General features: G+C 31.2%; 1 long non-coding RNA gene across 1 annotated transcript; it reads left to right on the top strand.

Moving 5' to 3' along the window:
- Nucleotides 1-1407: 1407 nt before the first annotated feature.
- On the top strand, nucleotides 1408-3236 carry LOC145559511 (uncharacterized). Its single transcript, XR_014092742.1, has 2 exons — nucleotides 1408-2491; nucleotides 2945-3236. It is a non-coding gene; the product is annotated as an uncharacterized LOC145559511 (long non-coding RNA).
- The last annotated feature ends 18642 nt before the right edge of the window (nucleotides 3237-21878 follow it).

The raw sequence follows: 21878 nt of genomic DNA, 5'->3' as shown, positions 1-21878 counted from the left end.
TAATCTTACATCTTCATGGAATTGATTTATTCAAGATAGTATGAAACATTGAAAATAATGGACACTAGTTGAAGTAGGGGAATGCCTTGGTGGCTAGTTGGTGCATCAACTTCACGGAGAAAGATTTGCTGAACAGGTAATAGAAAGCTGACCAACAATTTGCTAAACCTTGTAGGCCTGTACTACCTTCTTTTCTGGTTTTCTGTTCTATGCTTATGATTTAGACTCGAAAATATCTTGGTCTTTATTCTCTATGTTAAATAACGAACTCCGTTTACATTTGCATTCCTTTATTAAGTTTAAAGAACTTGGTGTTTTCTCTTATATTGTGAATACAGAATCACTGCTGGATTGTAGAATATCGATTGCAAGATAGATTATGTATCAGTTTTCTAATGTAATTGCAAGGTTAAATCTGAGGTTCAAAGTAATTACCCGAATGTTACTCTTTCTAATTCTTTTGCAAAAATGACTTTCACTATCTTTGATACCATTGTCCGTATATAAACAAAAATTATTATGTGTTTTAGTCTTTTAGAGTGTACCCATGCTAATACACAAGAAATTTCGAGTTTAGAAAGAAACTAGTTATTGTCCGGGACGATGCCCCGGATCATTTTAAATTTGTAAGTTTGATCAAAATTAAACTTAGAAGGTTAATGTTCAACAATATAATATTTATAAATGAATATAAATATAATAATAACTATTGGATGAACATATATATATGTGTGTGTGTGTGTGGGGGGGGGGGGGGGGTTGTATGAAATTTTTATTATTTCATATCCATACTACTAAATATTACAGCATTTTATAACTACATTATATGATAAAAATGCATATAAAAATGGGATGAAAGTGACTCAATTTTTATTTTTTATAAAACATCATAATTGTGTACACTTAATAACAAAAAAAATATTTAATTAGCTAACCATACTCAAAACTAAAGTTGCAAAGTGGTAGGTTTTATTCATTATACTTCATATATTAAGTAATAATAATAATAATTAATTTCTTATAAATTAGAGGGTAGATTATTGTATATACTAAGGAGTTACATATTAGATTATTGTATATACTAAGGAGTTACATATTATAGATGAAAATTAAATAGGGATGTTATACATATGAAGAGTTTTTTAGTAGGTTAAAATAATCACTATAAGGAGGTTATGCCTAAGAAGAGTTTTTATAGAAGATTAAACATTAATTACTTCAATAATGTGTGTGCGAATAGTAATGACACGTAAGGTGACATATAAGTTCATGTGGTGCCAAATCATCTTGCGATAAGGGGTGACACATGGCAATCCCATGTTGTTCCCTGTTTTAATAATATTATACTCTTAGATACTAATAATACTATATTAGAAAAAGAAGTGGAACATATGGGAAGTTATTACTACGTATATGGTGTCTTTTTATTTTATTTACTATCTCAGTTACATATTATTTGCAACGATTTGACATAAAGTAAAGAGGAAAAATGTTTAATCGTTGTAAATAATATGTAAAGGAGGTAGTATTTATTTATTCTTTTTTTTTTTTTTTTTCTTCTTCTTCTTCTGAAACGTCTGATTTTGGTTTCAGAATCTTACGTCAGTTCAGTCCTGCTGCAAACTGATTTCAGTTGCAAACAGATTCGTTTTGCCTCTGCACTCTTTGTTTTTTATTCTGTCGAATTAACAGAAACTGTTGTGAAGTAAAGACTATCGTCTGAAGTGGTTGAACAAAGTGGTAGCCGCTTTGCCTCCTTATTTTCAGCTTTTCTAGCTTCAGAAACAGTTACTGCTGCTACACCTTGCTGTAATTTACGCACCTAGCTAATGCTGTGAACTACGAGTAATTAAAAATAGGATCTTCCAAACAAGCGCCTCAGGGTATTAGATAAGGATTTAATATATTATTTAAAATAATATTAATTTCGAAATGCATGACAAAATCAAACGTTGATCACTATAATTAATAGTAATTTTAGTATAATATTTTCACATTTAGCTCTAGGGGTTTGTTAGCTTTTGCCTTAAAAATAAATGATACGCGTAACATAATCTACTACAATAGAAGCCACAGATTTTTTTTGAACATGAAGGGCTTTGGGGCTGTTGTGGGAGCCATATCCCGGCAATCCCGCAATCTTGCAGATCTCCAGGACAGCAAAGGAAGTTATGTATCAATATATGACCAACCAATTCCTAATATCCAGGCCTCTCTTGAACAACTGCTTCGTATCATTTAGTGCTGCTTCTTCATTTCATGCTAAATTACCAGATATTCTCATATCATAGTCTTCAAGGAAAAACATAAGTTACCTGCTGAACCTTCTCTAAAATTTTCTGAACAGAGGTGCAATGTGGCCTCTATATTGACTTTAATAGTGTATTGTTTGCAGGATCGGTATAAGGTAGCTACTATACACCTTAATGTAGAGGTGCAATGTGGCCTTTCTTGACTTTAATAGTGGTTGGAAAGCTAGATCGGTTGAGAGGTTGGTCTTTATTTTCTTTGTATATCATCTTTGATCATGGTTAGTTTCTTATGTGATTCTAGCAATAAATGTTCAAATTCACCTTCAATTTCTTGTTTGAGTGAAATGATCAAATGTTTTTTTCCGTTCAGACTGGATATTAATGAGTATGGTTTGCTTTGTATTTTAGTTAGATAGACATATGGTTACTCAGGTTTAATTGTCAGATATCCAACATAAATATGCATATGAAATGATGAATGTGTGTTATGTGTCTTTGTTCAGTTGTGTATCAAGTACAAAGTCACAAACTATGTTATAACAGTATTTTCTGACTGATGTGGATCTGCTTTCTAGCTTGCTCATTTCTTTTCATGAGAAAACTTGCATATCCAATGCTTAATATCCAATGCATTTATTCTAAAGAAGTGGAAAATGGGTGCATTTTTTCTGCTAATATGTATTTATTTTCAGACCTATTTGGGGATAGGCCTACTTTAGATTGAAGCAAGCGCTTGCATCTTGCTCAGGGAGCTCACCGTGGACTTTGTATGAGCAGTGTAATTCAAAAATTATTCATAGATGTGAAGGCTGCCAACATCACACTGCACATATTGCTCAGGGAGCTCGCCGTGGAGTATGCAATTTGTCACTCATTACTCATTGTTAGTGAGGAGGAAAAGTTTATAGCATTAGTGAACAATTTTATAAGCTTTCTCTGTAACATACAATCATAATACATAGTGATTAAACGTTGTGATACAAAGTGCTGTTTTTGATCCTTCTAGCAATCATTTTACAAAATTAAATACCAGTTGTATCAAAGCATCAAGTGTTGCAGCTTGTTTGGATAAGAAGAAATGGAGAGAAAGGAAGAGAAGGGAAAGGGAGGGAGATTAAATCCATTGGTTGGATAACAAATAAAGGGAGTGAGGGAAATGGAGGGGAAGGAAATGAAGGGAAAAGTTTTGTTTAATTGTTAATGAATAAAATCCTTCCAAATTTGAAAAGATTTGGAAGGAAAACATATGATTAACATTCAACTGGAATATTGCATTCAACCTATTATATAACTTTTTTCCTCTATTATTTTCTCTCTCCTCCTCCATACTAGCATATTGTTCTCACGATTATTTTCCCCCAAATTCTAGGGTTTTTGCATTTTTAATTTATATCTTTCAATCTCTTGAATTTTCAAGGTAAGGCCAATTAATTCACCAAGTTATTCTACACTGCTTCTCACGAATTATATCCTCCAATTTCTAGGGATCTGCTGCTCTTCTTCATTGCTAATGTTTAATTGATTTTCAGTTCGTTTTTTTTTTCTTTTTTTTTTTTTATGTATTTCTTTGATTTTTTTTTTTTTTTTTTTGAAAATCAGTTTTGGAAAATTTGTTTGAAAATCAGTTTTGAAAAATCTGTTTGAAAATCAGTCTGATGTTTTAGATTAATTTACATAAGATTTTTTTTTTTTTTTTGAAGAACATAGGATATTAAATTATTTGTTTGATTTTTGCTTGATTTTAATGACGTTTATCAATATATTTTTTTAATCAGGTTTATATTATAATACAAATAACTACAATTTTTCCCTGAAAAAATTAGTATAATGTTGATTGTTGAATGCAAGCAACCCACAGATTAAGAAAAAAAAAATGGTGAATGTCCCTCCCCTTCCTCCCTTTTCTCCTTTATCCAAACAAGGAAGGTTCAATTTCTTCTTTCCTCCTCTCTTATTATCTTCCCTCCCATCCCTTCCTTTCGTTCTTGCTAGTGTATCCAAACAAGCCGTTAATGTATCTCAAATCGACATACAATCTTCATCAGGCTAACAGAGTAGACTATAGAACAGTAAAATTTAATATCACCAACTCTGAAATTCTGCAAATTCTATACAAACTACACATGCTGAATTGTTGACGAATTTAAGACGGGTGACAATTCCAAAGATAATTTGTTGGTATTATCTCTCTTCTCGTTATTATCTTAAATAAACAATAGAATTTAAGACTGGTAACAATGTCAAAGATAATTCAGTCTTATTAACTCTATCCACGTTATTATCTTAGGGCATGTTCACATTTACTGAACTGAACCTATTGAAGCTGAACTGACTGAGCTGAGCTGAAATGAATATTTTATGAGAGAAGGAAATAAGGAGCTAAACTGATCTGATTGGAGCTGAACTGAACTTAACTTAACTGATTGGAGCTCAACTGAACTGAACTGAAATTAAGTAAATGTGAACAGGCCCTTAGTGTTATTATGCCAACAAATTTCTTAAATGTGTTTTACTCTTCATTGCACCTTCTCTAAAAAATCATTGAAGGTGTGAGAAAGTGTGATAAATAAAAAAAAAACACATTTAAGACCATTTTTTAGGAAAAATTGAGGAAGAGTTATTGAATCTTATTTTATTTTTTTTAAAAAAAAAAATAATAAATCGTACATCCGTTTTTTTTACACCGTTCACAAACTACCATTTGACTAGCTATTTTGATTTATAAATACGATAAAACATAGTCAAATGAAATCTTATTTAAATCGTCTCAACATATATTTTATTAATATCTACTTTTTATAATTTTACTATGTCAAGAATTAAAGATATTAATCGTTAAAATAGTGCTTTTGATAAGCGTGATAAAAGAAATGTGTTAATTAAGGTAGTAATAATAAAAACTGGTTTGCTTCATAAAAAAAGCAAAGTCAAAAGCAACAAAAAAAATTAGAACTCTACAGTTATGTAAAACTATAATAGACGAGGAAGAGGAGTGAAAGGAAGAGTAGAGATCAATTTAGATCTGATCAAAGTAAGCCCGAATCGTTTTTGGACAGGTTTTGGTCAGATTTTTCTAGCTCGACCCAAATTTTAATGGGATGTTATGCATTTTTAGTTGATTTTTTTTTTGCCCGACCCAGAAATGGCCCGAAAAGCCTGTACGGGCCAGCTAGTTTGGGCGGGTTAGGGCACATATTTTTTGGCCTGAAACTTGACCAGACCTTGCCCGTGTAATGGGTTTATTTTTCGATCTCGGCATGGCCTGAACCTGGCCCACCCAATCACCTTTAGATCAATTTAAGAAGACTTACTTAAATCTGCACAACTGTAGAGCAAGGGATAGAACTTAGGGGCGGAGAACTAGGGTGGAGAGGAATTATGCACTCAATGAGTTAAAAGAGGCAAAGAAACAAGCAGATGAAGCTAATAAGAAGCTTTAGAAGTCTTTGGTGGCTCAAGAACAAGCCGAGGAGGGTTCAGAGATCGAAAATTTTGAAAATGTATACTAAGTATATAGATAATCACTATATATACTCGTATTATAAACACATGCATTTGAATTTGTATCATCTATCTAAAAACAAAATTACCCAAAACATAATTATGTTTTGAATCTTAAAAGATAATCCAAATTAAAATTAGGTTGTGTTTGGAAACATGATAATCATTTTAAATTTTGAAATTGAATTTCAAAGTTTAATACTTCCTCCGTTTTTTTAATATTGCACCACTTGCCTTTTAAGGATGTATCACAATATTGCACCATTTCTATTTTAGGAAAAGAAATACTTGTGTTCACACTACAAATACCAAATATACCCTTATTTTTCAACACATGATTATTTAGTTTATGTGTACCATCACATGGGCAATCTTGTATTTTTACCTTTCTCTCTCATCCTTTTTTCCACTACCAAAAATCTTGTGTCAACCTCCTATGGTGCAATAAAAAAAGAACGGAGGAAGTATTCAATTTCAATATTGGGTATTTGGGATGTTTCAAAAAAAAAAAAAAAAAATATTGGGTATTTGGGAAATATCAAAATTTCATTTCCTGAATGTCAAATTCTAACCTATATTTTGAGATGAGTGAAATTTTGAATTTAGCAAATGAAACTACTCTGTTAAGTCACACAAATTCCCATTCTCTCTCCTCCTCAATTTTAAATTCTCAAGTTTTCATCTTTTCCTTTGGTTAAATTATCAAATTTTTTTCTTCAATAAACCTTAAATTAAACCAAAATTTTCTAATTATTCGGTAAATTACTACCAAAAAAGTTCAAAAATCCCCCAAATTATTTCAAGGATCCTCTATTAAGTCCAAATTCCTCCGATTTTTCAGTAAATTAGTGTCGAAGAAGTTCCAAATTGGTCGAGCAAATTTCAGCCATTTTAAATAGGGTACACTCTAATGGTCGAGGTTGAAATTTGAAGCTCGCTTTAATGGAGGTCGGGTGAGAGAACTTGTGTATGCTTCTATGGTGAAGAACCCTAGGAGAGAGAAAAAATTGGGGAAGAGAATGAAACTTGTGTACGACATAGGAGAGAGAGAGAGATGGGATTTTTTAAAATGAATATTAGAATTTGAAATGACAGATTTAGGATTGAAATTCAATATATCAAAATATACTCATGTCTTTATAATCTTGGATTTGGGCTAATTTTAATTCCCAAATTCTAAGCATATCCAAACAACTAAATTTGACCAAATCTGGTTACCAAACAAGCCAATAGAGAATCTATTATATAATTTAAGAGTAAGTTAATGAGGTTTTTCTAAAACCCCAATCCTCAATTTTCATGCACTCCAAATAACTTTCATGTTATTTTAAAAAAAAACAAAAATAATCCTTCAAATAACTTCCACTTCTTTCCTAAAAAAAGACTTCCACTTCTACTATTTTTATTATTTTTCCTAATAACACACCCATCCATTTTAAATAATATTATAAAAAAAAAAAAGCTAGTACACAAAAAATTACTCTACCAATTTTATTAATTTAATAAGTATCAAAACAAAAAGAGTATGTTCTCTACGCGTGGCCAATTAAAACACACAAAAAAAAAAGCTAACCCGATAAATTCTGACCGAGCTGAGTAACCCTTACCTGACCAAGTATCCCCTGACTGATTAACCCTTGATTGACCGAGTAACACCTTACAGACCGAGTGACCTTGGATCGAGTAACCTTTGACATTCGAGTAACCCCTGACTGACTAAGTAACCCGTAACCATATAACCTAACCATACGATGTGGCCAACCACATATGAAACTTTGTGAAACATAAAATGTATACATCATGTTTTCTATGCAACTAGCCACAACGTATGACCAGTTGCAAAAGAACAAAGCAACATTTATAACATTAACTAATATAATAATCGTTCATCGGTAACTACCTTATTATTAATTCAATAATCATCAACGCCAAAAAAAAAAAAAAAAACAAAAAAAAAAAAAAAAAAAAAAGAAAAGAAAAACAGACACATTTTTCTTGTGACAAGGCACCAGTGTATGTGGCTGCTTGCAAAAGAACAAAGTCACTCCTATAACACTATCGGGGTAACCTTTATAACACTCAGGGCCGGTGATGAGGCTGTGCAACCAGCCCCACCGCACAGGGCCGGTGATGAGGCTGTGCAACCAGCCCCACCGCACAGGGCCCCTAAATTAAAAGGGCCCCAAAATCCAATTTACAATATATCATATACGCTGCATCAAAATTTCACTAAAGTTGTCGTAGCGTAGTGGTAGAGCGGCACATCACAACAATGATTATCACCTAGGGTTCGAATCTCATGGGAACCATTTTTTTAGTCCAAGGTCCTTTTTTGTGTTTAATTCTAACTTCTAAGTCCTTAGTAACTCTTTATGTTCTACGTGCTTAGCACCTCAATAAAGCTTAATGTATTAGTCCCAATTAATTATATGAAGTCTGAATGTCTATTTATTTATTTATTTATTTATTTTAAACTGATTCAAGTCTTGATACGTAGTTTTTTTTATCTTTCATGAATTAACTATATCTCCCATCAAATTAAAATTCATCCTCCTTTCACTTGTTGCTACGTGTATAAAAATTCACCATTATCCTTAATGCTAAAACATTTCACGGTTTATATCACATACTGTATAATCATTTATATTAGCTTCCTCCTTCGAAATTAAAACTTGATATATTATTTTATACTTATCCGTAATTTTTTTTTTAATAGTTATCCGTATTTTGTTATTAGCTTCTTATTTAGTTTTCCACAAGTGAAAATTGTACTTTACCTTAGAAGGAAAAAAATAAATAAAAAATTAGAATTTCACTCTAACTTATTGTTAATTTTTTTTTTTTAAAAATAATATCAATTTTGGGGCCAATTAGCACAGGGCCCCCAAAATATATGGGACGACCCTGATAACACTAATGGGGTTAACTCTAATAACACTAAATGGATACCCCCTATAAAACTAACAAAGTAACTCTCATAAGAGCTGGGCACATGGTGTTATAACAGTTAGTTACCATATCAAAATCTCCCGTATTTGAAAAACTATTTTTGTTATTAGATTTATTTATAATATCATTTTACGGAGTATAAAATATATATCCGTGCATATTGCACGGGTGCACTCTAGTTTACTAAATGGAGGAGCGAGGGTAGGCTTAGTAACACTTCCGAACCAAAAAAAGAGTTAGCAAAGAAAAGGAAGAGGGCATAATAAGATGGAACAAAGAGGTGTATGAAGAGAAAATGACATAGGAGAGAGAGAAATAAGATAAAACAATTACATAGTACGGAGTAGTAAGGAGAGAGAGAGAGAATTTTAAGATGAATGAATGAGGGAGGGGGACGTGCAACTGTGCAAGCAAGAATTGACATTATAATACTAACAAAACCATTAAGATGGGGAGAAAGTATGAGATAAAGTGAAAAACACTTTTACAGCCAATTTTAAAGTAGAAATGAGAAGAGTTATTGTGTCTTATTTTAAAAAGCATTATATTAGAATATGGTTTATTGCATAAGATAACAAATTCAAAAACAAGAAAAGAATTAAAGATTTTTCGGAATAAACAAAATTATAATAGGCGAGACATAGAGGGGGTGAAAGGAGGTATGCATCAATTGAAAGAAGACGTTTTCAAATTTGCAAAATCGTAGTTCCTACCTTATAAAAAGTAGAAGATTGCGCTTATGAATAGTGCCAGACGTATATGCCCTTCAAAATGTTTGTTTACGTTTTTACCCACATATATAATTTCTTACATTTATGTCCTTTCAAGTGTACATATTTAATAACTAGCATAGTGCCCGTGCGATGCACGGTTTATAAATCAAATTATTAAACCCGTAGGAAAAATAAAAACAAAGGTAATTCAATTACTAATGAAGGACTTGGTTACTAATAGTCAATAAAAAAAATATTAAAGGAACGTTATTTGAATAGTATTTTATGTTATTTGAATTTCTTTTAATTTTTTATAATGTTATTTTAATTGAAAAATAATTAAATAATACTCCACATAACTATATAAGAGAAGTGCTCGTAAAAATTAAATAAAAAAAAAAAATAATAACTACATAAGAGAAGTGGACTAATTCATTTATATCTCTCGTTGACAAAAAAACTTAAATTATATTATCATACCAACCACATCAGTAGCTACAATCAATCTAATATATACATGTTTTATTTACCTGTCACGCACTCACCAAATCTATAGACACAATAATATAATAACCCTATATCTGACCTACAAGTACATATATTTTCCTAAGTTAAGCATTGTGCCAAATGTATATATTACTTCCTCCGTTTCTATTTAGTTAACGCGTTTGATTTAGGCACATATATTAAGGAGAGGAGAGAAAGTGAGATAGAATGAAAAAGCAAGTGGGGTAGCTCGTAAATGTAAGGTAAAAAAAGTTACCCCAAAAGGAACGTGTCAACTAAAAAAAAAAACTTTCTAAAAAAGAATACGTGTCAACTAAAAAGAAACGGAGGTAGTATATAATAGTCATATAACCAACATCTGATTAAATATACTATAAAACACAAATACTTCGTATATAGGTATGGATTTATATAAATAAAATATACGGAGTATATATTAAGATTTATCACTACCTTAATTATAAAAAGGTTAAAAAAAACTCTTATAATAGTGCATGAACATTTATATCTCTGAAAATGTTCTTTTACATATATTTCTCCCATTTAATTTTAAAAGCCTTAAAATTGTCTCTTGAATTCGCTAAATTGATTTAAAAGGTTATGTTTATTTCAATATTTAAAGCCATTTACTATTTTCATTTTCTTTTGTTTTAATTTTTCTATTTAGAATTTATTAGACTATTATATTTCAAGATCGAAGTCAATATCTTTTTACCATACAATCACTAAATCAAAGTAGCTCAACTAAAGTTTTGAACATTGCATAGCTACACAACATCCAACACATTTAATGACTACATGCAAATAATTTTAATAAATTATGCATTTGATATAATATTAAACAATTGAACTATATATACATTTTTGATAGGTTTATATCTTTCATATTAACAAAAATTTACAAATGTTATTATTATATTTTGAAAAAAAAATATAGACTTTGAAGTTTTGTATAAGATAGATAAAGAATAAGTTAATTTCCGTCATATATGCATTGAGTTGCTCGATCATTTTTTTTGGGTTTTCTATCCGATTCTCCCTTTGGGCTAATCCGGATTCGAGGATCAATTCTGGATTGTTAGGCTCCACCCCCTCCCGATTGTTGTTGCAGGGGATTGAACACGGGTCCTCCATACTAAGTGTAGTATCAATCACCACTACACCAACAACCTGTACACTTGGTATGGAGGACCCGTGTTATAAAATATTATATTATATACATATACTTTTGTATATTATAAAAAATATTATATTATATACACATACTATTTTACACAAAATATATTAACTTTCATACTATACTTAATTACATAGAATGTAAAGTACATGAAAATAGTATTATACCTACATTTCAATAATGTAATTAGAACTTTAACAATATGACTTATTATATAATGTTTAGGTGTAATAAAAATGACATGTATATTTTTTTATTATAAAATGTTGATTTGAAAGTCTAAATTATAGTTAAAAAGTATTATTATGTATAAAACAACATAAATTATTGAACATGATTGTTGTATATCTAGTATAGTACATTAACAATGAACAATTAAATCAAAATGTTAGTTTTTCTAAAAAAAAATCATAAGTAATAGCATTGTTAATACTTAATACGAATATTACAATTTTAAACACGATTAATAGTTATAATACATTTTATACCTATTCAAATGTCTAATTCAATTTAACTTTTATTCTTGTTGTTTAGATTGGTTTTTGGTTCAATTTTTTTTTTTTATGTAAGAAAAAACAAAGGTCATTGTAAAAGGCATTGTATAGAAAATGAAAGGCCGATTAAAAATTAAATTTATGTTCAAGATTATATATTTTTTTTTCCAAGACAACATTTCGGCTCAGCATTCAGGATTTGTCAAGGAGTACAAAAAACGATAAAAGTAATTTTTACACTATTTTGTATTTTTATCAAAAACTTTTGTATTCATCTGATAACTTGCATTGAATTTAGGATAATTTGTAGACTATTTTGGGTAACTTTTATCAATAAAGCATAAATAACTTTCATTTATTACAGAGTAGCTTTTATAATAGGTGCACAATATTTTATTGTACATCTGATTTTTTTTTTTAAAAATGTTCGTATTGGTTTCATAATTGACGTCAAACTAAATTCTATTGATTTTATTTAATTTTTATATAAAAAAAAAACAATATTAGCCTTTCAAAATACGAAATATTTGTTTCCTTAATTATGCTACTTTAATCATATTGCTTCAAATTAGTTATTATTCTTTAAATTGACTACAAATAAAGATTGGAAAGACGTTATGGATTATTTGTAGTATTGGAAAGTATATATTTTATTATTAAAAATTAAATCAATATTTATGTTAGGAAATCATGAAAATCTTATGCATGTATAGAAACTTGCTTTTATTGTTTAAAGTTGAACAAAAATAACTATACTTAGATATGTAAACAGTAATTATATAGATATATTTTATACATAAGACAAGCCAATGAGAGAGTGACATTTGTCAACCTCACATTGAGGCGCTTGTCTTTTAGTATAATATATAGATAGATAGATGAGTGTTGAGCTTTCCCTCTCCTTACATTTATGCACTTTTATATTATTATTTATTTATATTATAGGTAAATATATTATAGGTAAATTTAAAGTTCACCTATATTGCAATATTGCATTGTTGAATAATTACATAGATGTTTCCTGAAAAATAAGTTGTAAACAATTGAAAAAGCCGTGCATGAAAAATAAAAAGTTTAAACACAGCGTAATATACACATTTAATTAATTTATCGAGCTATTTACTCTAAAACCCAATGTCGTAAAGTGTTTAAACACAACCCAATATAAACGCCAAGAAAGGGCAAGTCACTCCACGCGCAGTAAAGAGAATGTTAGGAAATAAGGGTGTAATTGTGTTTGATTAATGCGGAACAAGTCAATGAAATTAAGGACGAGAAAAACAATAAAGAAGATAAACAAAAAACACAAGGATTTACGTGGTTCGGTTAAAATAGACTTACATCCACGGGTGGGGGATTCGAGAGCTTCTTCACTATAATGGAGAAAGAAACAAGAGAATAATACAAGGAATCCTAAATCTAATGGATCAAGAAAGGTATGATCTAATTGATCAACTAAAGGGTCCTTTTATAACACAAGAAAACCCTAATAAAACCTAAGATTGTTCCACAAGTATACTCAAATAGCCGTCATAGAAAAGATATAATTTTAGGAAATGTTCCATAAATTATCCTAGAATAACCTAATTACCGAGCTATAGCTCGGCAGATAGCTCATACCTGCCGCAAGTCTTCATAGGGCCGAGCTATAGCTCACTCGCATAGAGCTATAGCTCGCAGCCTCGTTGCAAATTTCTAGCTTCGTCAGGTTTTTGTAAAACGGTCATAACTTTCTCGTTTCTTATCGGAATTGGGCATATAACCTATCGTTGGAAAGCTCTTGAACCAAGATATCACCTTCAACTTGAATCACCTCAAAATCAGTTGTAGTTTGAGAGATGTAAGCATTCAAAGTCAGCCCTACTAGATTTCGATTCACAATTTAACAATCTCCACCTTGACTTGAAATCAACCAAAAAACAAGGTAACTCCACCTTAAACCAAAAACCAAGAAGTAATGCTCATAATAAAACATAAAACCTCCACCTTAAACAAAACTCCATAAGCCTACTCACATTAGGCTATCACCAAACGGACATCTTCCATAACTTGTGAACCGGTGCGTCTCCGAACACAAAATTCCGTACACAAAACCATCACATGGCCTAGATTGAGAGTATAATGTCCCGACGCCAAACATGCTTATCAAAATTGACCAAAATCTCTTCAAACACTTCTTCATCTCAAAAAAATCAAACTAAAAAACTTAAGCAATTCTAGAAAATTAAAAATTACATCAAGAATTTCTAAATTACAATTGTACTTAATAAATCACAAAAGTACCAAAATTGAGATAAGAAATAGCATAACTAGAACAAAATCTAATGCATAACCAAGATTTTTACTTATTACAAACGAAAATCAAAAGCAATCTATCATAGACTCCATACCAAAAATCCACACGGTTTCTCGTTTTACCAAGAGATCTCAAAGGTGAACTTATCATGAAGAGATCGTAGAATGCAACCCCAAAGCTCATAACCCTAAAGTGCATAATCATCATCATCGTCGGTATTGGCAATATTTGCGGATTTGTCCTCATTGGACTTCTCCTCATTCTCCTTCTTTAATTTCCAACACTCGGCTTTGATATGACCCTTCACATGACAATAGTTACAAACTTTTCCTTTACCAAAATTCTTATTACCACCATGAGCAGCTAAAGCATTATTTTGAGCAGGATCATTAGATTTATTAACCAACTTATTGTCAATTAAATCTCTCTAGGTTAAGGCATCCTTAACATCCTCCAATTAAACTAAAATCATCTCTACCATACAATAAAGTATCTCGAAAATGCTTATACGTAGGCGGTAAAGAACACAACAACCTAATAGCCATATCCTCATCATCGATCTCAACACCGATGTTTTGCAAATCCATAATAATAGAGAAGAATTCATCTAAATAAGACTTAAGCGGTTTACCTTCTTCTAGACGAAGATCATGAAGTCTAGATTTGAGTAGTAGACGGTTGGTCACGCTCTTTGTCATATAAAGTGACTCCAAATTCAACCACAAACCCGAAGAAGTCGTCTCCTTGGCAACCTCTCTCAAAACATCATCAGAGAGACATAATTGAATTACCGAAAGAGCCTTCAAATCGATCTCCTCCCACGTATCCACCGTCATGCCCGAAGGATTGTTGGATACACCTTCAAAAGCCTTGTGATAACCACTTTGAACCAAGATGGTTTCATCTTCAATTGCAATAGGCCAAAGTTCACTTGCCTATCAAATTTCTCAATATCAAATTTCACTGGCATAATTTAATCAAACTAATCTATAAACACCTAAACCTTAAGACCTTAAAACCTTGCCTCTAGATACCACTTGTAGGAAATAAGGGTGTAATTGTGTTTGATTAATGCGGAACAAGTCAATGAAATAAAGGACAAGAAAAACAATAAAGAAGATAAACAAAAAACACAAGGATTTACGTGGTTCGGACAAAATAGACCTACATCCACGGGTGGGGGATTCGAGAGCTTCTTCACTATAATGGAGAAAGAAACAAGAGAATAATACAAGGAATCCTAAATCTAATGGCTCAAGAAAGGTATGATCTAATTGATTGACTAAAGGGTCCTTTTATAACACAAGGTAACCCTAATAAAACTCTAAGATTGTTCCCCAAGTATACTCAAATAGCCGTCATAGAAAAGATATAATTTTAGGAAATATTCCATAAATTATCCTAGAATAACCTAAATACCAAGCTATAGCTCGGCATCTAGCTCATACCTGCCGCAAGTCTTCATAGGGCCGAGCTATAGCTCACTCGCATAGAGCTATAGCTCGCAGCCTCGTTGCAAATTTCCAACTTCGTCAGGTTTTTGTAAAACGGTCATAACTTTCTTGTTTCTTATCGAAATCGGGTATATGACCTATCGTTGGAAAGCTCTTGAACCAAGCTATCACCTCCAACTTGAATCACCTTAAAACCAGTTGTAGTTTGAGAGATATAAGCGTTCAAAGTCAGCCCTACTAGATTTCGAGTCACAATTTAACAAAGAAAATATGTTATGTGAGTTAGAAAGCGAGTCATTGAGGGGGTGAAAGGAGGTATGCATCAATTGAAAGAAGACGTTTTCAAATTTGCAAAATCGTAGTAAAGGTAAAATATGTTATGTGAGTTAGAAAGCGAGTCATAGAGGGGGTGATAGGAGGTAGGGATCAATTATTTGTATAAAGGTTGGCACGTGTGAGTGACTTGTGTGAATTGTAGATCCTATCAGCGAGCCAAATTTTTCCAAAATTGGGCCTCCCTACGGAAAAATAATGTGTATTGAGTATTGACCATGTTAAAAAGTTTGTCAATAAAAGTACCTGATAATTAAATTTTCTGCTATAATACTTAAGACTGGAAAAAGCTAACTCAATTCGTAAACTCCACCCGAATCTGATCTTAAAATAACGAGTTTGGGTTAACATTTTTGACCTAATATATTAAATGGATCGATACGAGCCCAACCTGAAATTTCATGAAACAAAATAATTTATTGATAAAAAATTATACGGCATGTACAAATGAAATCTAAATTAAGAAACACATAAAATCAACCAAAACATTTTTTTTTGAAACAATTATATATTTATATATAACAACTCTAGTGATCAAAAGTTCAAAACCCTTACTTCCATTTCTCTCTCTTTCGATCAATACTGAGCCGCGCCTCCTCTTCTCTTTTGTTACTGAGAGTCTCATCTAGAATTCTGTTACGATTTTTTTTCTTTCTTCCAATTTTCATTCTCACTAATCCTTCAACATTTGCAAACGAATATTGATACTGTTATAGCAACAGTATATATAATGGAGTTGCACTCCATTTCTTTCCTACTCGATTTCCTTTCATTTGAGATTGTTGTCTGTAAGTCATCTTCAACGTTTTAGTAATCTAAGTCTGCTTTCTCTCTCTACTAATATACTTTTGAGATGATGATTTTATTTCATTCTTCGTTGATTAGAATTTCTAACAATTGTTTTCTTACAAAATTTTGGTAATCTTTTATCAAATTGGGGCTAAATCATTAACCTAGGTTTATAATTAGTTAATTTTTTTTTAGTTTTGATCATATGATGTCCGATTTAAATTCTTTTGAGATGATGATTTTATTTCATTCCTCGTTGATTACAGTTTCTTATAATTGTTTTCTTACAATATTTTGGTAATCTTTTATCAAATTGGGGCTAAATTATTAACCTAGGTTTATTATTTGTTAATGTTTTGTTAAATTTTGATCATATGATGTCCGATTTAAATACTTTTGAGATGATGATTTTTATTTCATTCTCGTTGATTACAATTTCTTACAATTGTTTTCTTACTATATTTTGGTAATCTTTTATCAAATTAGGACTAAATCATTAACCTAGGTTTTATAATTTGTTAATTTTTCTTGAGTTTTGATCATATTATGTCCGATTAAATACTTTTGTGATGATTTTGTTTCAGGCAATGGCAGCATTGGTTAGAGCGATATGTGCGCAAACTTCTCGACTCGACAAAAAACTTCATACTGAGGTTGTTATCAATTATTGATTGTCTTAATAAAATTGATATATATCTAGTAAATTGATGTGAAATCTTATTTTCTATAGTAGATTTGTAAAATTTGCGGAATCAAAAGCGATGAGGTGAACACTGATGATGCGACTATCAGCAATTGTCGTATCCATCACTCTGTTCCATGTGAGGAAGTGCAGAACAATGCTAACAAGGTCCTTGAAAACGCTGGATGGAAGGCAAAATACAATGCAAAATACTGCCGTGATTATAACCTGTAAGTGGTCATCTTCAACCTTTTAGTAATACAAGTCTGCTACTGCTTTGTTATTACTGCATTCTTCATGTTTGTTTGATTTGGTTTTGGCTGATTCTTGATTGCAATTGTTTGTTTGATTTAGTTTTGGTTGATTCTTGATTGCAATTGTTTGTTTGATTTAGTTTTGGTTGATTTTGATTCGTGATTTTGATTTAGTTTTGGTTGCTTTGTCCCTTCTTGATTTTGTTTGTTTAGATTAGATGATGGTAAAACTTGTATGATTACATTGATTCTCAAATATTTGACTTAACCTCTTGGGTATTAGATGGCAGATTACAAAGTAATTAAAGTTTTGGGTTGACAAATATAAAATTAAAAATATAATAATTATTTCTAAACAGATAGAGTATATAAATGTTTGCGTAATTGCGTATAGTATGTTAAGTTGTCATTTGTCAACCATGAAGGAGAATTAGGTACACGTCTGCTCTACAGCTACATACTACAGTATTTTAATCCTGCCAAATTATTAGATATTTAAATAAATTATCTTGGATCACTTAATTATGCCTAATTTATAATGGCACTACGTCGTATATTGATTTATTGAGAGGTGAGATGTCGGTGTTGTAATGATTTATGAATCAAATTAGGAAATTCTTGGACAGGAATAATGTTAGGCAATTGCTGCATTATATGATAAGAATCTGCTATGTAAAACATGATTGTATGATACGTTTCATCATTGATATGGACAAGATAAGAAAGGACATAACTAATTGAGTGGATAAATACGTTTCATTCTTGTCGTTGTAATGAGAGCCAAAGGAACTTCCTTATTGTAGGTTGAGGTTTTAGGCTTGTTTGGTTTTCTTTAATTGCCCCCCCCCAAAAAAAAAGTAATGCCATTACTGCATTGTTCATGTTTGTTTGATTTAGTTTTGGTTGATTCTTGATTGCAATAGTTTGTTTGTTTCATTAAGTTTTGGTTGATTCTTGATTGCAATTGTTTTGAGCAAAGTTGATTAGGTAATGTGTGTAATGTATTCACATAAAGTTGTTCAGTACTACCTTATTTTATTTCAACGAAAAGCTACACATATATTTGGTATCCTTGATTGTGTTCTCTTTATGATTGAATCGACAATTTTATCTTACTACAGTCTCACATGAAAGGAATAAATTGAATATGTTAAGAAAGTGTGGAAAGCAAGAGGCGTACAATTTTTTATGGAATCTCACTTGTTTCCCTCTCACCTTGCATATAAAAGTAGGGTAGCAATTCCTTATACATGAATTATCTGATAAATCGATATTCTAATAAAAGAATTAAATGAAAGTAAGTTAGAATCACTAACTTGTAATTATATTTATCTATTTCATGAAAACATGCATGTAATTGAGTGATGATATTATACATGATTCAAATGTTTGTCAGATAAACTAGCTAATAATTTAACCTTGTAATTATTATACCAAGTACATTTTAATTTATTAATATATAATTTCATGATAAGCCCATGAGTATGTATTAATTAGTGATTTGTGCTATTTGCTGGTTTAAAGCTGTAATGATGCAGACATGAGGTTAAGGCCATTTGTGTCATAACCATCACAGAATTGACTTGGCTTATTATCTTGTCTTGGCAAATGATAACAAGTAGAGTATTAGCAGCATTGACATAAGTTTATCTCTTGGTGTATCCGTGTATGTTAGCTTTAGTTAGTAATTTTGGTAATTCTGTAGTGGTTTTGATGTATATAACTTCATTTTAGATAAAGGTAAACATGTAGTGTATAGAATTTTACACAGATTATTCAACAATGTATAAGGACTTCTGTTTTGAATGTAATAAATATGCAAGCAGTTCAACCATTTTTATTGTTTTTTTTAAAAAAAAAACAAAAATCATGTTTTGCAACGACTTTTATCGTAACTAAAATATATAATTTTTGCTATGATATTATTTTTTGTTGCAAAACATATCTTAGACAATGACAATTGTTGTTTCTATAAATATATTTCATATGGTTAATAACACTATGTATGGCAACGACAATATTATGGTAACGAGAATTGTCGTTGTGAAAAATGTATCTTTAGTAACGACAAAAGTCGTTGCTCCCATTTTTAGTGACGCCCATACCCGTAACGACCTTACAACGAAAATTGTCGTTGCGAAAGATGTTTTTTGCAACGACTATTTTTTTTGCAACGACTTTCATCGTTGCTAAAAACTAGTTTTGTAGTGGCGACTAATGAAGTGTGTGAGTTATGGGACGACTTCCAAGACTTATATGTCTCTAAGTATGCCGTCGTCCCACCTACACCTTGTCTCCAAAACAAAACAAGAGGAACGCTTGATTGGGATAATTTCTTGGGGAAATCACAAGGTTTATCAAATCTCTCCTTAGATGAACAATAGCATCAAGCACAACTCATGGAGCATCTTGAAATGGAGGCGCGTTCAAATCCTCTAGAAGAAAGTTGGTTCATGAACCCCACAACTAACCCAAACGAGGTAGATCATTTAGCTCGTTTTGGCCGAGTTTACCAAACACAACCAAATGGATATTCAACTAATCAAAATCAAATTCAAAATCAAATTCAAAATCAAGTGCCACCTCCACCTGAGGTAGAAGATCCATTGGTCAAACAACTTTGTCAATCTAAGGCGAATGTTAGCATTTGGGAACTCCTAAGTATTTATAAAGAACATAGGAATTCTCTTATGAATGCTCTAACTATTTTTCAGTAAGTACAAACACAACTCCACAAGATTTCGTTAGCTTGCTTACTAGCGAAAAATTCGACAAATCAATCATCTTTACTAGTGATGATTTGCCTTCAAAAGACACTACCCACAACAATGCATTATATCTAACTGTGGGGTGCAAGGGATACAACACCCCTCTTACTTTAGTTGACAATGGGTCTATCGTGAACGTATGCCCATTACAAACTGTGAAATATTTAGGCCTTAATCCAGAAATAATTTTCATTCAGCAACACAAAGCATTAATTAGGGCCTATGACAATTCAAGGACATTGGTGTGTGGAACTATTAAGCTACCAATTACCATAGGCCCAATACAAAAGATGGTTGAATTCCATGTCATGGACATTAAACGTACATTTAACCTTCTTCTTAGACGTCCTTGGATACATGAGCTTGGAGCAATACCATCTTCGCTCCACCAAATGATTAGGTTGAACTGTCAAAGTTTTCCTATGACTATACATGCTTCTCCTCTTAAAATCGCAATAAACGATCAATCCTTTGTGAAATAAACCATGATAATGATGAAGAGGACATGTGGGGATTCACCGCGCAGGCAATTTGCACACTAGAAATTGAGGAAAGCCTTGAAGAACCATTCAATCTTGATCCCTATTCCACCTTAATAGTATACAAAATCTTATTTAAGAGTAGTTACTTTTTTGGGATGCCTTTGGAAATAGGAATGAAGAAATCTCTTTTGCTTCGTATCCCAAAGAAAAGCTTTTCCTTTGGATAAGGATATAAACCAACCAAAGAAGAACTCAAATCTCACGATGCTAAGGTCAAAGCACGTAAAGACAACAACAAGAAAAGGATAATCTCCTTACTCCTACCCTATAATAAAACCCTTAACGGACAATTTGTTAGGGAGGGAGAATATTACACATGCTATGACTTTCCAAAACTACTTATTCTAGAAGGTATCAAGAAGCCTGGATTCGAGATATGTCACGATTGCTACTTCTTGAATGACGATTTTAAAATCGTTCAATCAAAACACCCAACTCTAGGGTGCTATGATAGACAAGCATTTAATTTGCTACTTGGACTAGAGCAAAACCATGTTGCTACAATAGCTAATCACAATGCCATCCAGAATGAAACTTTTGACCCTTACTCATTGATCACCCCTTCCAACGAAACTTTTAAGCATGAATGGATGAAGACTTTAAAGTAGATTAACCATAAATGTGACAACCTGAAGATCACCAAACGCAAAGGAGAGATGTTCGAATAATCCGACAATGAGTTTAGTTTAGGTTTTAAGGAAACTGAAAGTTTAGGTCTTGTGGCCATTACTAAATCTTTATTTTCTAATTCTAAGGATGAGAATCCCAAAAATGATTCTTCTCTCGATGTATTTTCTTTATATTTCAATAGTATGAACTCTATTTCCGAGTATATGTTTTCTCTCGAATCTTTTTTCTATTTCCGAGTATATGATTTCAATAATATGAGCTTGCATTGCCAATTATTTATGTATTATGTATATTACTCTTTTTTAAAAACAAGTACGAGCAATATATGTTTCTGATTTATGTGTAAATAAGTAGATTCAAATCAATACGATTAACATTCATATTCTTATATATATATATATATATATATATATATATATATGTATGTATATATATATATATATGTATATATATATATATGTATGTATATATATATATATATATGTATATATATATATATATATATGTATATATATATATATATATATATATATATAT

This window comes from Chenopodium album, chromosome 9 (assembly GCF_948465745.1).
Source record: "Chenopodium album chromosome 9, dcCheAlbu1.1, whole genome shotgun sequence".
NCBI lineage: Eukaryota > Viridiplantae > Streptophyta > Magnoliopsida > Caryophyllales > Amaranthaceae > Chenopodium > Chenopodium album.
Note: the sequence above shows the minus strand (reverse complement) of the source record. Positions and strands in the feature narration are given on the sequence as shown.